Below are 7,415 nucleotides of genomic sequence, written 5' to 3'. Positions count from 1 at the left end.
GATATTGACATACCTAGGATAGACAAATTGCTTTCTGACCAACTTGAAGCTCCCATTAAATTAGAAGAAATATTTGCGTCAATTAAGGATATGCAAAGTGGTAAAACACCTGGCTCAGATGGTTTCTCTGCCGAATTTTTTCAAAAAATTTAAAGATAAAATAGCCCCTCTTCTTCTTGAGGTTTATAATGAGTCATTTGGGCAGGGCTTGTTGCCTCCCACCTTGACTCAGGCCTCAATTTCTCTCCTGTTAAAGAAGGATAAGGATCCTACTGCCTGCGAGTCCTATAGACCTCTTTCACTTTTGAATGTGGATTTTAAGATTTTGTCTAAAGTACTCGCGACTAGGCTTGAGACAGTTCTCCCTCGGATTATTTCACAAGAACAGAATGGATTCATTAAAGGTCGCCAGTTGTTTTTTAATACTCGTACACTGTTGAATACAATTTTTTCAACTCATTCCTCTAAATCTCCTGAAGTGATAATTTCTCTTGATGCCGAGAAAGCTTTTGATCGAGTGGAATGGGAATATCTCTTTGCTGTTCTTAATGGGTTTGGTTTTGGAGAGAGGTTTGTGTCTTGGATCAAGCTACTTTATACATCCCCTCAAGCATGTATTCTCAGTAATTCCGTCCAATCTGATTATTTTACGGTGGGACGTGGTACTAGACAGGGTTGCCCTCTTTCTCCCCTCTTGTTTGCGTTAGCCATTGAACCCCTTTCCGTTGCTCTAAGATCCCTTTCTTCTTTTCATGGAATCGTCCGCTCTGGTGTCGAGCTTAAATTGTCCTTATATGCAGATGACCTTCTCCTGTATGTCTCTGACCCTTTACGGAGTCTTCCCCCAGTTTTAAATATTCTAGAAAAATTTGGATCATATTCTGGCTATAAAATTAACTCACTTAAAAGTGAATGCTATCCAGTGAATTCATTAGCTTTAAAGCTTAAGCCTTCTGATATCCCTTTTAGGCTCAGTCCCTCGGGATTTAGGTACTTAGGAATTAATATTACACGTACTTTGCCCTCAATGTTTTCTCAGAATTATGCCTCACTAGTTTCCCAAATTGCATCAGATTTACAGAGATGGAACTCTCTCCCTCTTTCATTGATTGGTAGGATTAATATTATCAAAATGAATGTGCTACCTAGACTTTTGTTTTTATATCAAAATATCCCTCTGTTCTTGCCCAAACAGTTCTTCAGGTCCCTGGATCAGATGGTCTCATCTTTTTTATGGAACGGAAAGGCCCCCAGAATGAGACTTTCTTTATTACAACAGTTCACCACAAACGGGGGTCTTTCTCTACCTAATTTTACAATGTATTACTGGTCCTCACATATCCATAAACTGACTTATTGGTTAAATTCACCTGATCTGATTTGGTGTAAACTTGAAATTCAGTCGATTTCTGCATCTTTTTCGCCCGCTTCAATTATTTATTCATCATTACCAATTAAATTATCCTCAGTTACTACAAATCCTATAGTGCTCTCAACACTCAGGATCTGGTCACAATTTAGGTCCCACTTTAAATTTGTATCACCCTCTAATAAAATGCTGTTACTAAAGAATCACATTTTTTCTCCAGCATCTAATAATGCTGCCTATAGAATTTGGTATGAGAAAGGTATTAGAACAATGAGAGACCTGTACGAAGATGGTTTATTTCTTAGTTTTTCAGAATTGTCTTCTAAATTTAATCTACCCACTTCACATTTGTTTCTTTACTTCCAAATTAGGCATTGCGTTTCATCGCAGTTTCAAAATTTTCTAACTTTGCCTACTGACCCACCATGGGTTGAACTCTTAGTTTTGAGCCCCAATTTGAAATCTCCTCTTTCAATTATTTATGGAAAACTTATGGCAATAGAGGCCGACTCATCGGGTAAAACTAGAACTGCATGGGAACGTGAACTGGGTGTTAAACTATCAGATTCATGGTGGGATAAAGTTATTCTCAACATACGTCAGAGTACACCATGTGCCAGACTACAGTTAATACAATTTAAAGTAATAAATAGAGTACACTTCTCAAAAACACGTTTATCTAAAATGTTCCCCTCAATACCAGACCAGTGTGATAGATGTCAGACTTCACCTTGCAACTTAAGTCATATGTTCTTTTTCTGCCCAAAACTGCAAGGGTTTTGGAAATATTTTTTCTCCATACTCTCAGGAGTTTTTAAGATTCAGTTTCAAAGTGATCCACTTATTGCCATTTTTGGAGTTCCTGGGACCACACTTAATCTATCCCGCCAGCAGGGGGAGGTCTTGGTCTTTTGCTCTCTCCTTGCCAGACGTTGTATTTTGCTCGCCTGGAAATCTCCCACACCACCATCTACATCACAATGGCTTAATACTGTAAGATCATACTTGAAGATGGAAAAAAATTTTACTAACAGTGAAAGGTAGTTCAGAAAAATTTACCCACAAGTGGACACCCTTTGTGTCATATGTAAAATCTTTACCTTCATAGCGTATAGACTGATATGATTGACTCATCACATTACCATGTGACTTGATTTTAGAGGATAAATGAAAGACTGAAATACTGTTTTCCTTTTGGTTTGTTGGGTCCCTCCTGTTCGTTCCTCCTCCCCCTCTCTCTCTCTTTTTTTTTTTTTTCTTTTTCTCTCTCTTTTTTTTTTTTTTTTTTTTCTTTCCTTATTTTGTCTTGTTTTTGGTTAAGGGGGGAAGGGAAGGGAGGGGAAGAGGGGAGGGAGGGGGGAAAAGGGGGAAGGAAAAAAAAAAGAAAAAAATTGGAGAAGTCATGTAAATTTTGTATAATGTATGTAATGTCAATTATATATTCTCCTGATAAATAAAAATTTAAAAAAAAAAAAAGAAGACACAAGACTAGCAACCAGAGAATCTCTGATGTAAACAGCGACACCCCCCCTCCCCTTTTTTAACAATCACAGCGGTAGATGTTAAATCCATCAATTACTAGGTCATTATTCAGTACAGATTTGTTGAGCCAGGTTTCAGAGATGAAGATTACATCTGCCCCAGAAGAACTGACCAGAATTTTCAAGGCATCAAGTTTTCTCAGAAGGCTACGAGCGTTTATATGCAGAAAATGAAGCCCAGACACGTTTTTTAAATCATTTGGTGTGCTGTAATTAGTGGGGGGGTCCAGGGTTGGGCTGAATCCCTGAGAGCAGTAACAACATTATTATCAGACATTTTCTTGAGTTCTTCGTGACTGATGTGTAATTACAGGAGTTAACAGTGTGACAATTAGCCCCCGTAATCGAACCATGAGAAATATTAATGAAGACGCGATCATTCAGAACCCAAAAACAGTGAAAGTTGCAGTGATGGGCAGATCCAGGTGTATTAACAATATTCAGTGACTCCAGATAGTCTGAGATCTGAAAATAATGGCAATAATATGAATGGTGCAGAAAAGTCTCAGACCATAAAACGTCACAAATCAAATGGGCAAACAAATCCGACGAGGTGGCCCAACTGCAATTTAAGTTGGGCTGAGGGGGGTTCCGGCCCCCCTGTGAAGATGGATGGATGCTCCCATGAGAAACAGAAGCTGGGTCCAGAACCAACAGGCAGAAACAGATAATTTGCATAAAATAGCAGAGCGAGCTGCCAGAAAATCCTCCTGAAATGAAAGGCATGGTCCTAGCCCGTTTCAGGTCAACAGGGGACAACAGCGTGGTCCGGAATAAAAATAATTATTATCCAGGTGAGTTTGGATGGAGGTCTGCAGCCAATCCGATGCAAACACATAACTTCTCTCGAGCACCACGCAGTGCTGCTCCTCCTCTTTTCTGCACGTCACCTCCACACCCGACAGCACGAGAGGCACCCCCGGTGAAAAACGGTGAGACTGACCGGAGAGGCTGAGGCTAAAGTCGTCACTGGTCCGGTTCTGCTCCAATCCGGCTTCGGCGCTCCACAGCATGAGAGGCAAAGAGGCTGAAGTTGTCTCTTGCTCGGTTCTGCTCCAGTCCGGTTCCAGCGGCGATTCAAAGCTTCAGAGCGTCTCCTCCAGGTGAACACAGCAATTCCGCGGAGATGGACAGTCATTCGTTAAAAGTAACGGGCTACTCACTGAGGCTGAGACCGGCTCTGTTAAAGACGAATTCCCCCACAGCCAACTATGTTCGGTTCTGGTCCAGTTCAGGTACGCTTCCTCCACACCAATGAAGACACCACGATGGCCAGTCCAACAGAAAACCAGCGAAATGCCACCCGGCGATTCTTGTCGGAACCAGGTAGAACCACAATGTCCAGATGAGAAGTTCGTTGGGATCCAGAGAGAGAGAGAGAGAGAAAACACCGGGCTTTAGTGTGACAACTCCCCAGCTCGAGGGGAACTGTTGCCCACTTGACCCTCCAGTACTCTTCATCTGCCTCTGGAGTCCCACCAGCCAATAAGGCCTGATAGGACTCTTTCTTCAAGCTTGACAGCCTCCCTATCCCGGGGTGTCCACCACCGAGTTCGAGGATGGCCACCACGACAAGAACTGACAACCTTACGGCCACAGCTCAAGGCATCCACCTCAATAATTGAGGCGCGTAACATGACCTACTCAGACGCAATGTCCCTTGTCTCAGTTGGATTAAAAGTTAAAACTCTCCCAGAGGTGTGAGTTGAAAATCTTTCTGATGGGTTCTTCTGCCAGGTGTTCCCAGCAAACCCTCACTACCGGGTCTGTCCAACATCTTCCCCCACCATCCAACTCACTACCAGATGATGATCAGCTGACAGCTCAGCTCCCCTCTTCACTCAAGTGTCCAAAACAAACAGCCGCAAATCAGATGACACAACTAAAAAGTCAATCATGGATTTCTGACCTAGGGCATCTTGGTGTCACATGCACTTATGGACACCCTTATGTTCGAACATGGTGTTCATGATGGACAAATGATGACTAACATAGAGGTCCAACAACAGAACACTGCTCGGGTTAAGATCAGAGAGACTGTTCTTCCCTGTCACGCCCCTCCAGGTCACAATGTAATTACCCACATGGGCATTGAAGTCCTGCAGCAGAATAAAGGAGTTCCCAGCTGGTACACCTTCCAGCACCCCCACCAAGGACTCCAAGACAGCCATATAATTTAAACTGCCACAAACAACCCCCAGAGCCTGTCCCCCCACCTGAAGGCCACCCTCTCATCTACCAGGGAAAACTCCAACACACAGGCACCAAGTCGGGGGGCTTAAAGTGGACCCACACCAGCTTGGTGCCTGTCACCAGAGGCAACTCCAGAGTGGAATAATGTCCAGCCCCTCTCAAGGAGATTGGTTCTGGAGCCCATGCTGTGTGTCGAGGTGAGCCCAACTATATCTAGTCGGTACCTCTCAACCTCAGTCGCCTTCCCCGCCAGAGAGGTTACGCTCCATGTCCCAAGAGCCAGCTTTGGTAAGCCAGGGTCAAAGCGCTAATGTCCCCGCCTTCAGCCACTGCCCGTGGCAACATGTAATAATAATAATAATAATACTTTATTTATAAAGCCCTTTAAAACAACCACAGCTGCCACAAAGTGCTGTACATATAAAATCAAGAACATTTAAACACATAAAAACAGTTGTTAAAACATTAAGATCAATAAAAGTAATAAAAACAGTGCAGATCAAATTCAGTGTGTGCTAAAAGCCAGGGAGTAAAAATGTGTTTTTAAAAGAGTTTTGAAACTGGACAGTGAAGGGGCTTGTCTGATGGGAAGAGGGAGATCGTTCCACAGTCTTGGAGCAGCAACAGAAAAAGCTCTGTCCCCTCTGAGCCTCCGCTTAGACCTCGGCACCTCCAGGAGCAGCTGATCAGCTGATCTGAGGCACCGAGCAGGAGAATATGGGTGAAGCAGCTCAGAGAGGTAGGATGGAGCAAGACCATTTAAACTTTTAAAAACAAATAAAAGAATCTTAAAATGAACTCTAAAATGAACAGGCAGCCAGTGGAGTGAAGCCAGAGTGGGGGTGATGTGCTCCCTTTTTTGAACTCCAGTTAGAAGCCGAGCAGCAGCGTTCTGGACCAACTGGAGGCGTCTGAGGGAGGACTGGCTGACTCCAAGGTAAAGAGCGTTACAGTAATCCAGCCGAGAGGTGACGAAGGCATGGATTACTGTTTCCAGCTGCTGTTTTGTAAGGATGGTCTTTACTTTAGCCAGCTGTCTGAGGTGATAAAAACTGGTCTTGACCACTGCTCCAATCTGGGACTCTAATTTAAAATCACTGTCCATTTTAAAACCCAAGTTAGAAATAGTTTTCTTTACATGTGGTGCCAGAGGGCCCAGATCAACAGGGCAAGGTTCACAAGAGCCACTAGGACCAAACACCATCACTTCTGTTTTCTTTTCATTGAAATTTAAGAAGTTTAAAGACATCCAGGCTTTGATGTCTTCAAGACACAACAGAAGTGGCCTAATTGAGGGGGCATCTTTCTTTTTAAGTGGCATATAGATCTGACTGTCGTCAGCATAACAATGAAAAAAGATCCCATGCTTTCTAAGGATTGATCCCAATGGAAGCAGGTAAAGGGAGAAAAGCAGGGGACCTAAATAGAGCCCTGTGGAACCCCAAAACACAGAGGAGCAGTGGAGGATTCAGACCCAGCTATGTTGACAGACATGGTTCTGTCTGCCAGATAGGACCTAAACCAGCTCAGTGCAGTACCACAAATACCCACTTGGTGCTGTAAGCGTGATATGTACCCGACTCATATGGCCCCTCATGCAGGTGGTGGGCCCACAGGAAGGCAAACCCACGTTGCTCGTTCAGGCTGAGCCTGACCAGGTCCCTTGGGTAGAGACCCAGTCACCAGGCACTTGTCGACAAGCCCCTCCCCCAGGCCTGGCACCAGGGTGGGGCTCCGGTAACCCACGTCCGGGCAAGGAACACTGAGCTCCTTGTTGTTGTTTGTCCATATAAGTCTTCGGAATTGCTCTTTTTCTGGCCTGTCACCTAGGACCAATCTGCCTTAGGAAATCCTATGGCGGCGATTCAAAGAGGAAAAAAAAAACAACATGTTCAAATCATTTTATTTCTCAAATAAAATAAATGTAGCGTTTTCAGAACAAATATATTTTTTCAACAATCAATATTACAATATTGACTAAAATAATAATGATTTGTATTATTTTGATAAACAAGCTGTGGGGTTCTGGGGTTTTTGTTTGTCTGTCTGTTCACCTTCCCTCCACAGCTAATCAGCTCAACTCCACTCACCTGCTGCCTCTCTGGGAGGACTGCTACTTAAGCAGCTGCCTGGCACCTCTCCAGTGCTGGGACATCTTCTGCCATTGGACCTTTCACGGCTTGGCTCATCAGGTTCTCTCTAGGACCTCTCTCACCACTGGATTACGCTCCTGTGGATTCACGGTGTTCCTCCATCCTCCACTTAATCCTTCGTTCCGTCTGGGTCAACCTGCTCCTCTCTCATCCAACCAT

General features: G+C 43.8%; 1 protein-coding gene across 1 annotated transcript in view; it reads left to right on the top strand.

Moving 5' to 3' along the window:
* Positions 1-7,415, top strand: part of tmem94 (transmembrane protein 94) — a 99,567-nt gene that overhangs the window by 54,244 nt on the left and 37,908 nt on the right. The gene's annotated exons all lie outside the window — the stretch shown is intronic.

The sequence above is a fragment of the Nematolebias whitei genome, chromosome 17 (assembly GCF_014905685.2).
Source record: "Nematolebias whitei isolate Nwh7 chromosome 17, NemWhi1, whole genome shotgun sequence".
In the NCBI taxonomy this organism is placed as follows: Eukaryota; Metazoa; Chordata; class Actinopteri; order Cyprinodontiformes; family Rivulidae; genus Nematolebias; species Nematolebias whitei.
The sequence above is the reverse complement of the archived record's forward strand: the minus strand, read 5'-3'. Positions and strand labels throughout refer to the sequence as shown.